Source organism: Neophocaena asiaeorientalis, unplaced genomic scaffold (assembly GCF_003031525.2).
Source record: "Neophocaena asiaeorientalis asiaeorientalis breed wild unplaced genomic scaffold, Neophocaena_asiaeorientalis_V1.1 scaffold844, whole genome shotgun sequence".
NCBI classification, from domain to species: Eukaryota; Metazoa; Chordata; class Mammalia; order Artiodactyla; family Phocoenidae; genus Neophocaena; species Neophocaena asiaeorientalis.
This window is the reverse complement of record NW_020175044.1, coordinates 538,568-551,172: the sequence shown is the minus strand read 5'-3', so window position 1 is coordinate 551,172 and position 12,605 is coordinate 538,568. Positions and strand designations below refer to the sequence as shown.

The window sequence follows — 12,605 nt, the reverse complement described above, 5'->3', positions numbered from 1 at the left end:
AATTTTTGCAGTATGAAAGAATTATCTTCTTAACAACATCTTATACATTAGAAGATATAATTTTAGTTCAGTTAATAAAAATTTGACTGAGTGAATATTATGGGACCAGGCACTGAATGTGCTTGAGATAAAAAGGTGAATTTGACATGGACCTGCCCTCAAGGAGTTCACAGTAGAGTGAGAAACAAACAAATCATCAATATTTAAAGTGTTAGACCAAGTAGTAAGAGATTAGATAAAGTACAGGAATCATACAAAGGGAGGCAGGATTAAGTGTGTCTGGGGTGGTGAGGGAGGATGGTGAGGGAACGTACAGCACCTGGCACTGTGCCTGGTATATAGTAGAGGCTCAGAAAATGTTAGTTCCCCTTTCCCCTTCCTTTAGATATAATATGTTGACCTTTATATGCAAAAATTATGATTCTACTGGCCAAATGTCAAGGGGATATGGAGTTCGAATTCTTTCTTGTTGAGTGTTAAGTTAATATGGATTCCGCTGCATTAAAATTTTTTTCGATTTTTCTGGGGACTCGTGACCAATATTTACAAAATTGCTGACCAGTGCAATGGGCAAGCAAGGAGCAAAGAACAGACACACAAATCAATGCTCAACTATAAACTTGTGGTAAATGAACTGAGCATATTTGCTGAAGGTTCTTCTGTCTCTGTTTCATTTCAGCAGTATGGAAGCCTACCAAAGTTCTAAAAGCAGTACTTATTAAACTCTTCCTAAGCATCCCAAGAGCATAGCTGGGTAAAGACTTACTCCTAGGGCTTGGGAGTATGGAGGTTTGGTAGGGGGAGTGAAGGGAGACAGTGTGGGACTATTGTCCACTGGAAATACAAAATGTTTGAAGTCTTAGGTTTATTTAAAAGAGGTATGCAAGTGCTACAGTCCAAGCTATAACATACCCATTTATTTATATAAATATGAAAATACTGCTTCAGGTTACTTACCAAGTAAATGATTTAATTTCCTGAATCATTAAGTAAAAATGATGTTCCAGGAAGAAGAACTGAGTTTATCCTGTGATTTCCTGAGCCCTGGGTACACCATTATGAACAGCTTGGTCTTCAAGAAAGAAATAATTATTTGTATCTCACAGATCGTATGACCAGTTGATGAACTGATACAATGGCTTCTTTACTACATTCCTCATTTCCCACTTGTTGTCTCTTTGAAGCACTATGGCTGCTCATTCTAATTTAAGACAAGGCACAGAATCTGTGCTCACTTCAGCAGCACAGGCATTAAAGTCTTACACATGATGGAGTGGAACGGTATGTCTCATGCCTTTCCTTAGAATCATCCCTTTCCTTGTCACTTTCTCTTTATGGTAATGCCATAACAATTGTTTTCTCTCCCATCTCTTTATTTCTTTCCACTTTCAAAGCATTTTTCACATACATTTTGTCATATTGTTCTGTAAAATATTGAGGACAGACATTCTTAGCCTTATTTGACCAGCCATAAACTAAGGTTTAGTTAGGTTAAACAATTTACCCAAAGTTGCATTCATTGAAAAGTATTTACTTTGTATCTACCATGCGCCAGACTCTGTACAATGAACTAGAGACACAAAAGTGAGTAAAACACAGTCCCTGCTCTAAAAGAGGAGTCCAGAAAGTAAACAGACAATTATAGGATCAAGGGATAAGTACAAAAATAGGATTTAAGCAGAGGGCACTAAACATAAGCCTTAGGGAAATTCCTATTCCAAAACCGGGAGACAGTGTGAGTAAGGGAGAGCTTTCTTGGTAAGTGATATCTAAATTGAGATCTAAAGGATGAGTACAATTAACCAGAGGAAGATGACATGGAGTTGGACGAAATTATAAATGGGAAACAGCGATATGCAAAGGCTCAGAGTGAGGGGAAATACGATGTGTCAGGGAAGCTGCTTTTAGCACGGTGTACGAAGTGTGAGAAAGAGGCGAGGCTGCCATGTTTAATCTCACAGGTTGCACACTGCACTACTCCAGCAGTCATCATTCACATAGACCAGGATGGAAATGGCGGCTCCAGAATTGAGCAGCCTGGCTTCCCTGCAAGAAGAAGGGTGGGTGGGGAGAGTGCAGGACTTTGAAAACCAAGCATGCTAAGGTGTTTGCCAATAGCCTGAAGGTAATGGAAAGCCATTGAAGGAGAGTGACTTGATCAGGCTTGCAGTTTAGAAAGATTGTACCGCCTGTGGGATGGAGAATAGATCCAGGGAAACCAGCTAGGAGGCTGCTCCAATAAGGTGGGTATACATGGAGACTGTCCTGAAGTGAAGGCCTGGAGATTGGGATCAGAATAAGTGATAGATTTAAAAGATATGACAAAACCAGAATTGATCAGACCTGGAAGAGCCTCAGCTCTTGTTTTTAGACCAAACTAGGTCCATGGTAGTGTCATTTACTGAGATGGAGACACAGGAGGAGGAATGGGTTTAGGGGAACATTATTAATTCTTTTTGGATATGCCGAGTATGAGGTGATTTTGCCACATCCAAGAGAGGAGTTGGATGGTATGGAGATCAGGAGAAATACGGTTGCCCTGAGACACAAATGCATTCCGGGCCAAAGACAAAGTGTTTGTCAGCCTGTGCCCGAGTGGAGCTGGTCAGAGCTGCTATGTTTTCAGGGGAGTGGCTCAGGGGAGTTGGAGAGGGATGTGGAGGTGAGGAAAGGGAGATAAGAAAAAAGAGACATCCCTTGTGAGAAGTTTGGCTGTGAAGGAGAAGAAAGAGGGGCAGTTAACAAATTTTGTGAATTTGCATAATCATTTTTCTGGAGGAAGGTTGAGAATGGTGCCTCGGATTCTACAGCGTCCCAGTGAAGCTGAAGGACCACCACTGCATGTTAAAATGCCCCATCAGGAGTTTCTCTTTTTTTTTTTTGCGGTACGCGGGCCTCTCACTGTTGTGGCCTCTCCCGCTGCGGAGCACAGGGTCCGGATGAGCAGGCTCAGCGGCCATGGCTCACGGGCCCAGCCGCTCCGCACGGCATGTGGGATCTTCCCGGACCGGACCGGGGCATGCACCCAAGTCCCCTGCATCGGCAGACGGACTCTCAACCACTGCGCCACCAGGGAGGGGTTTCTCTTTTAATGGAGATACCTCCACCGACTTCACCTCTTTGACATTTCTTTGCAGCTTCTCTTCTCTCCTTTATTGCCCATCCCTTTGTATTTTAAGGTGAGTCTTTCTCATCTTCTCTTGTTTTTGATTTGCTTTTCCAACACAGCTGTCTAAAAAAGTTGAAAATAAATGGAAGTTTAGAAACCACAGTAAACAATGGAAGCCTTAACCCAGAGCAAATGCAATATTCATTGTAGCAGCCCCTCACAGGAAAACTTTAAATACTTTGTTTCTAAATCACTGTAATAACGTAGCTCTTTCTACTTTGTTCTACATCTGAAAAGTTTTTTGTGTTGCTGACTTTTACACTTTGGGTAGGAAAGTAGGATTTTGAGTAAGTATTTAAAGAAAAAAATCTTAGTACATATTGAGTAGAATTACTACGTTTGCAGCTATCATTCCCTCCACTTTCATGCTTTTAAAATCAGATAGTGTGCCATTATTTATCGAATTTGTACTTAGTAGCCAGCACTGTAGGGGATACCAAAGAAGTATAAGCCATGGTCAGTGCCCACTAGAAGTTTCTAACATAATGAGGGAAACAAAACAAGTACAAAATAAAATACAAAAAGTCATTAGAAAATTGTTGCTCACAAAACAATTAAATACAATAGATGAATAGTAGCAAATAAAACAATGCAGTACTACACTGAATGCTACTGATTACATGTGTGCTAGAAGGTCAAGGACAGTAAAGAACAAGAGCCGTGGAAGGCATTCCCTGGTCTAAAGAACATAACTTCCGATAAATTAACACTGAAAATAATTTTACAATATTTATCTTAAAAAACTACTATATTTCTTCAATTCTAAGATGTCATCTTTTCACATTTTACAACGATAGATATAATGGCTAGCATTCATCTTGCACTTACTTTGTACAAGGTACTAAGTGCTTCATATGTGTTGACTCGTTAATATGGACCATTTAATGGGGTGGAAATATTTCATCTTCTCCTCCCTGAAAAAGTACTATTAAACCATTGGTACAAACATAAACCCCATGGCTGTTTAGAATCCAGGAAGCATGGTGTGTGCAGAAATAAATAGCGCTTATAAATGAAAATTTATAAAAATACACTGACAAAACTTCCTAATCTCCTTAGCCTCGACTGCTAGGCCCTGGGTTGTGCTTTGTGGGGATCACCTGTAGCCCTGATACCCTGGAACCTCCTGTGGCTTAACTGTTCCATCAAAGGCCACACCAGCTTCAAAACTGAAAAGTCTCCACACTGACGTAGTGAGGTAACCTCATTCAAAATTTATCCTCATTTGGCAGTCATTTACACAGCTCTGCTAGTGGCTTTCACCTAGGCTGGGAGGGTGGCTCTGATTTTTTTTACAAACAGGGGATCAACTATCTAAACCACCAGCGTAAAGTCAAAATAGATGATTACGTTGGGTCGGGTTTCTCAGGAACAGTCTCTGAGGTGGAGACTGGCATGCTGGGATTTATTGGTTTTTAGGGTCACCGCCTGTGGGGAATGAGGGAGAAGCTGATCTACTATGAAGTTGCAGCGTAGGCCTCAGATGATCCCGGGGGAGCTCTGGGGCTAAAATGTCCCAAATTGAGGTTAGGGGGCTGGGCCTCTGTTCCCTTCCACTCACTGGATAGCAATACCTCCAGGGAGGTGTTGTAATCTCGGGTGAGGCGATTACACTTGGCTGAGGCCAGTTCTTGTGGGGAAGACAAATGCAGGCTGTCAGCAGGCAACATTCTCAGGAGTTGGGGGAGTGAGGGCTTTGGTCTTGAAGGTAGGAACTGGGTGGCACACCACAGCGTCCACTACAGTGATATATATTATACATTCATATGTTTTGTATATTCACAGGCATATATATTCATATAGACATACATGGGTATATAGGCAAGCATATATTTATGTGTGTATTTATATTTATACAAGTTTAAGATGCATAAGTCAGGGGACTTCCCTGGCGGTCCAGTGGTTAAGACTACTATGCTTCCATGGCACGGAGCACAGTTCGATCCCTGGTTGGGAACTAAGATCCCACATGCCACGTGGTGTGGCCAAAAAAAACCCACATAACTCAAGTAAAGAAAACAACCATGGTGAAATGTGACATAGTAAGTTGGGTGGATTTATTAAAATCATAGGTAGTGATCACTGCAGTACAGTAGATCTGAGGGTTGACTCTTAGGGAATATTTTTGAAATTTGAGGGAGTGTATTTGGTTGTCACAAAGAGTAGGGAAGTTCCAAGCATTTATTTGGTGGGGATCAGAGATACTAGGTGTCATGCAATGTCGAATTTCAAATGTCCCACTGAATATTCATGTAGGTGAAAAAAATCTGTTTTTAATTATCTTAGCCTAGAGCTTAACCCACTTTACATGTAAACATAATATTTTTGTTTTGTTTTGTTTTATATGGTTTTAATATTCAGTGATTTTTTTTAAAATTCAGGGATGCACCTCTGTTGTTGTAGCAGACAGGATCTAGTCGGGAAAACAAACCACAAATAATTTAATATGGAGAATTGCTGAAACAGGTGTTGGAGGACTGAAAAAGCAAAGAGGGAAGCAGAGGCATCAATTGGGCTGGGGAACAAAGGGAAAAGTTTAGTTACCAGAACTAAAAGTGTGCAAGACTCACACCTTCATTCCTGAAGGGTGTGAATCTACTTTTAAACTCTTTTAAAAAAAATTATAGTAGCTTTCCATTAACTTTTACTATAGGACACGGAAGTGCTAAGAGGTATCACAGAAAATCAAGAATGCACCCTTTTTTTTTTTTTTTTTGCGGTACGCGGGCCTCTCACTGTTGTTGCCTCTTCCGTTGCGGAGCACAGGCTCCGGACGTGCAGGCTCAGCGGCCATGGCTCACGGCCCAGCAGCTCCGCGGCATGTGGGATCCTCCCGGACCGGGGCACAAACCCGTGTCCCCTGCATCGGCAGGCGGACTCTCAACCACTGCGCCACCAGGGAAGCCCAAGAATGCACTCCTTTTGTCCCCATAGTCTTCCCTGTCCCCACTGTGAAGCAGCAAAGCCAATTTCCTCTTGGCAATTGGAACCAATCACCCCAGCCAGGACAGCACCCCCTTCTTCACCTGATTTTTTTCTATAGTATGAGGAGCCCAAAGTGCCGAGGTACCATCTCAACCTCAACCTCAGTGGAACCATAGTTGTGATTCCTGTTGGAAATATTCCTCTGTTGGGAAGTAAAATCTCCAAACCATCAGGGCTCAAAGTCACAGGAACTGGAAACAGAAATTGTGTGAGTGGATTATTGGGTATAATGATGAGAGGAACCACTTCCACTTTCCCCACCCCTTGATTCTTGAACCTGTGTATTTTGAAAGAAACAGTACTATGTATTGGCACTGACTCAAAGCATATACTGCAGCCTATACAACGGAACTTCAGTTTTTACCATGTTATTTCCTAACTGGCACCAGAACTCAGTGGGCTATTCCATCATCCTTCCAGGAGCTTCTGGCTTGTGGGGCATATGATAAGACTAGCAAATTCCAGGGAATTCCCTGGTGGTCCAGTGGTTAGGACTCTGCACTTTCACTGCTGAGTACCCAGGTTCAATCCCTGGTCAGGGAACTAAGATCCCATAAGCTGTGCAGTGTGGCACCGTCCTCCCCCCGCAAATGCCATTTGCACGAGTCCATTGCTGCATTTCTTTTACTATGAAATGAGTTTCCTGGAAAGAAGTAATATGTAGAATATCATAACAGTGAGTAAGGTATAATGAGTTCATGGTTGGTAATAATATCAGAAATATTCTGAGCATAGAAAGCAAATCTATATCCAAAATATGTGTTTATTCCAGTAAGACAAATAGCTGTCCCTTCCATGATGGGAGGGGTCCAGTATAATCAATCAATCTGTTACTAGGTTACTGGCTATTTTCTCCTGGAAATAGTGCCATATTGGAACTCAACGTGTGATCTCTGATGTTGGTAGATATGAACCTTACTGTGGGGAAGCCCATGTTCTTGAGCCCATGAATATCCTTTGCTCCTGACTGCATGGCTACTTTGTGCAAGCACTGCAGTAGGGGGAAAAAGAGGCCAACTCCATCAAATGTGTCATCCCCCTGATTTTGAAAGCCTTCTCTGAGTGGATGCCCTTTGGTGTATACAAATATCCTCACACTTTGTGCCCACTCTGAGAAGTGCATCCATATACCTCTTCCCTAGACCTCCTTGTCATCAGTCTCCCAATCTTTTCTTTCCAAGTTATTGACCATTCAGGAAAACCATCAGCTATTGCCCATGAATGAGTGTAGGTCTATACCTCTGGCCATCTCTCAATCCAGACAAAGTAGACACCCAATGCACTGCAGGACATTCTTTGTGCTGAGAGAATTTCCCTTCAGTACTACCATCAGGGGCATTCCTCATGGGAGTTCTAATGCTAGAACAGACCACTTCCAGCTTGTGCCAGTGTATTGAGGAGAACTGTATGTAAACCAGTTAACTGATTGAAGATGAAGAGGAGGCAATATACCAGGAGTAAGAATCAAAGGAATCTAAGTCACTGGCTAAGGCAACTTGTGCTTTCTGGACCAGCTCAAGCTCTCTCTTACATACCACTTCCATTTGATAAGGGATTGCTCTAGTGCATGCCCAACCTTATGGGCTGATGGGTCAGATAACATCCAGTTCATAATGGGCAGCTGAGGTTGCATAGTCACTTGATGTCTCATGGCCAGTCATTCAAATTCAGTAGCAAGCTAGGTACAGTTTCTCAAGTGGAGAATTGTTATCTGCAGAAGAGGGCATGGCTTTGCTGTGAAACTAAAGAAAGCTGCATTGTGGATCTTCTGTTAGAGTTTGCCAGTGGCAGATGTATATATATATATTTGCCACAGACACTTCAAGTACCATGGGATTCCTCTGGATCATAAGGTCCTGTTACAGAGTCTTCTTTTTCTTTACTCCTGATAAAAAATGCCAGCCTTATGAGTCACTGGGTAGATGGGTCAGAGCACCACACTCAAATGCAGTATATATTTCTTCCAAAATCCAAAGAGGCCCAACAAGTATTGTGTCTCATTTTTAGTGGTAGGTGGTACAAGGTGCAGCAACTTGTTTTTCACCTTTGAGGGATATCTTGATATCTTTCAGATCACTTGGATCTCCAGAAACTTCACTAAGATGGTGAATTTTAAGACTTCCCTGGCAGTCCAGTGGTTAAGACTCTGCACTTCCACTGCAGGGGGCACAGTTTCCATCCCTGGACGGGGCACTGAGATCCTGCATGTCGCGTGCATGGCCAAAAAAAAAAAAAAAGTCTAAAGTATTTGTTACTTCCTGTTTATTAGGTCTAATCAGCTTGACGAATCTAACATAGTGATCAAGATCTCTGCAGACTAGATTATGGCAGAGAGCAAAGGAGTTTATATCCCACAGACAAGACTATGAAGGTATGCTGCTGGCCTCGCCACATAAAAGAAAATAGATTTAGTGCAAATTGGAATAGATGAAGATAGCACATATAGAATTGCAGTTGCAACTGGCATTACCATCTGATTAAGTTCATAACAATTCATAATTATTCTCTAAAATCCACCTGCCACTAGATAGGTCAAACAGGTGTGTTAAAAGTGGGAAGTGATAGTATCACCACTTTTGCATCATCCACATCTTTTATGGTGGTCCTAATTTCTATATCTCTCCAGGGATATGGTATTGCTTTTGGTTTTCTATCCTGGTAGCAAGAGGAAATTTCCAGAGGCTTCCACTTGGCCCTTCCTACTACAATAGCTTTCACTTTGTAGGTCAGAGAAATAATGTGGTGATTCTGCCAGTAATTGGGCATGTCAATTCTAATTATATATTCAAGAAGTAGGGCAGGGGCTTCCCTGGTGGCGCAGTGGTTGAGAGTCCGCCTGCCAATGCAGGGGACACGGGTTCGTGCCCCAGTACGGGAGGATCCCACATGCCGCAGAGCGGCTGGGCCCATGAGCCATGGCCGCTGAGCCTGCGCGTCCGGAGCCTGTGCTCCGCAACGGGAGAGGCCACAACAGTGAGAGGCCCGCGTACCGCCAAAAAAAAAAAACAAAAAACAAAAAGGTAGGGCAATAACCACAGGGTGGGTCTGCAAACCTAGTGGATCCATGGTGATATATACTTGGGTGAAAACTCCATTTACCATCTGACTACCATAAGGCTGCACTTTGATTGGTGGACCCAGTGATATTTTTGGATCCTCAGGAATGAACATTAATTCAGAAACAATATCAAATAATCCTTGAAATAGATGGGTACTTCCTTTTTCCCAGTGTATGGTCACCCTAATAAATGGCATCAGGTTCCCCTGGGGAAGGCTTAGATGAAGATTTGTATATATATTTATGGCAATGCTGCAAGATTCTTCTTCAAGGGGACCAGCTACCCTTTCAATCAAGGTCTCTGTGTCTGTGAACTGGCTGAGGTATGGAAACTGGATGAGAAGAATGATTTCATTTGATGGCTCAAGTCAGGTTTCAGGCAGCAGACCTAGAGTTTTGCTTGTTAAAGAGATCAAAGAATATTTCAGAAGTCTCTCCATATATTTAATTCCTGTGGCCACCTAGGGCATTACCAAATATCCCTGTAGGTCAAGACCTTTGAGTACCACTTTGTCCCTGCTACCCAGTATAGTAAGTGTCTGCCTGGTCCCTGCCAGTTAAGTGCTGCCACTTGGCCTTTGACATCCCAGGATCCCACTCTCGCAGAAATCAGGGAGTCGTCTCAATGGAAGCATCTCCCACCATCATATCCAGTTACCACAGAGCTTTTCTGGTGCTCCCCTTACTAATGTATTTTCCTTTTTTTAAAAATTTTTATTTATTTATTTTTGGCTGCGTTGGGTCTTCATTGCTGCACGCGGGCTTTCTCTAGTTGCAGCAAGCGGGGCTACCCTTGGTTGCGGTGCGCGGGCTTCTCATTGCGGTGGCTTCTCTTGTTGCGGAGCATGGGCTCTAGGCACGCAGGCTTCAGTAGTTGTGGCACACGGGCTCAGTAGTTGTAGCTCGTGGGCTCTACAGTGTAGGCTCAATAGTTGTGGCACATGGGCTTAGCTGCTCCGTGGCATGTGGGAATCTTCCCAGACCAGGGCTTGAACCTGTGTCCCCTGCATTGGCAAGCGGATTCTTAGCCACTGCGCCACCAGGGAAGTCCCACTAATGTATTTTTCAATGCCTTACTGTAGGGGTTTATAGTTTGGGGGTGGGTATACAGTATGCATGATAAAATCCAACATTCCCGTCTCCATAAACCTTTGGATTTTTTTCCCTCTACATTGTACCAGGGACATTCTGTCATCTCCATCTCATCAAATATAGACCACCACTGAGTCTGAGTTTTTTTAACCAATGAAGCAAACTGTTGGGAGTTACTTTCAATTCATGAGCTCACACATTAAATCCAGACTTTCTGGTAAATGCACCCATATCAGCAAAATTTAGCTTAATCTTCCGCTCTTTATTTTGTTTGGAACTTGACCAGGAACTATTCAACCTTTCACAAAATCATGTCACCAATGACAACACCAATGTTGATATGTGAGTTGCTAATAAAACATTCAAGTTGGATTGCGTTTGTCGTTCTCTCATTCACAATGGTTCTACATACAGGTGCAAGCATCTTACTATTTGTCTTCCAATAGAGTTGTGCTATAGCATTTACTTATTGAAATACACATTAATTATAAATTGCTTCCCTTTTATTTTTCCTTTATTATACAATTAGGACATTATATTGATTTGGAGGGAAATTTGCATAGGTAGGTAATATTACCTATGGATTTCACTTCATAGTAATGAGTGTTAAAAATACTAGTTATAAAAAGGGATGATGGGTCTGAAAGGGTTGAGAACTGCTTGCTCCTCCTTTCAAACCAGGTCCCAAGAACTTATCTGTAGGCATGCCCATGATGAAGCAAGTGGATCTTGAGTACATCTGCCAAATCAAATCATATGTTATCACTCTTCTGAAAGACAGCTATATTTAGGTAGAGAAGTCAGTGTCCTGTTCAGTTACAAAGCCATGCAGGATGATATTAATAAATAGACATACCAACAACAGCACTGAAGAACTGCTTCATAGATGCAGCAAAAGCAAACTATTTTGTGTTTGAGGGAGGCCTTGGAGTGAAATTTTTTTTGTCTCTGTGCATCACTGAGGATAGTGGAGTGGAAGCCAGGAGAGTGCTTTCTTGGTTCCCCTTGCCTGTGTGACTGAATTCCAAGCCCATGGTTAGATAATAAATGGGAGGATACTAAGCAAAAGCTACCATCCCTCCTCTCCTTTCTCACAGAGACTCTTTGGGGAGGCTCTGAAAGTGGGGAGGAAGAGTCCACATTTGGTTTGTGAATGAAGGGTAGATACTGTGGTTTTTGGTTTGCCGTTTAACTGTAGGTTTGTTCCATGGCATGCCAGGGGCACGTGGGGCTGCCTGGGAGCATCACCCTATACACTTGCCCACTTAACCCTTTCTCCTGAAGAATCTCAACTCTTGTCTCTTTCTCAGGGAAGCCCATCCTCACCTACCAGTCTGGCCTGATTCCTCTGCCATGGATTCCTTCACAAGTATTATTTTCCCCCTGTGATCCCTTATCTCATTCTGTAATTACATTCATTAGTGATGACTATTTATGTCAGAGACCTCCTAAGACTAGGTATCTTAGATGTTTATGCTCCCCTTTACATACTGTGTCTAGCCAGTATCCGGTACAAAGTCAGCACTCAGTACATGGTTGTTAAATGAATAAGCGTTTGCTTCAGATTCCACAAGTATTAACACTTTACTCTGATTATGACTATTACCGTTGTGCGTGTATCCCATGCTGTTTGACAGCTGGGTCTTCTATCTGTTGAAGAGCATGGTAACTGGATTTTGTAGAAATAAATGAGTCAGAACCGGTGGAAATCCTCAAAAGCCCAATTAATGCGGTAATTTAAGACCTCTTTTCTTCTCTGGTAACTCCGCTCCACCTCCTTCCTCCCCAAATCAACACCCAAAGTTTGAATTTAATGATGGGGTTCTGCGCGTGTCCAACTGGGAGGTAGCCGGAGAACAAGATGCAAGGGCCAGAGCCCTTGTCCCCACCCTCCAAATGTTTGACAAACACTCGCTAAAGAATTAGCGTCGGGGCCTTCCCGTATTACACAAAGAGAGCATCAGCATAGTGGCCCCTTGCCCAGGTGGGATAAGTTGAAGTGCTGTGCAGTCTGATTCCGGATTAGGGGGAGAGGCTGAGGGGAAGGCATGTGATCCAATCTCCAGGGTTGAAGTTGGCTGCGTGTGAGTGCAGCCTTTCTTGTCCCTCGGGGTGTGTCCACAGGGCTTGCTCGTCAGGTTGTGTTTGTGGGTGTTTGTGTGAGACAGGGCGAGGGTGGGGGGGGGGTCACGATCAGCCCCCCGGGAGAGGGGCCTCTAATCGTGCATGCCCACTGGCCCCGGTCCCGCTCACCCCTGCGCAGAGTGCAGGTGCGGAAGCAGGCGGCAGTCCGGCCCCACG

At 43.2% G+C, this 12,605-nt stretch overlaps 1 non-coding gene across 1 annotated transcript; it reads left to right on the top strand.

The window, feature by feature from the left end:
- The first annotated feature begins 6,624 nt into the window (after nt 1-6,624).
- Nucleotides 6,625-6,697, top strand: TRNAE-UUC (transfer RNA glutamic acid (anticodon UUC)). Its single transcript has one exon. It is a non-coding gene; the product is annotated as a tRNA-Glu (tRNA).
- The last annotated feature ends 5,908 nt before the right edge of the window (nt 6,698-12,605 follow it).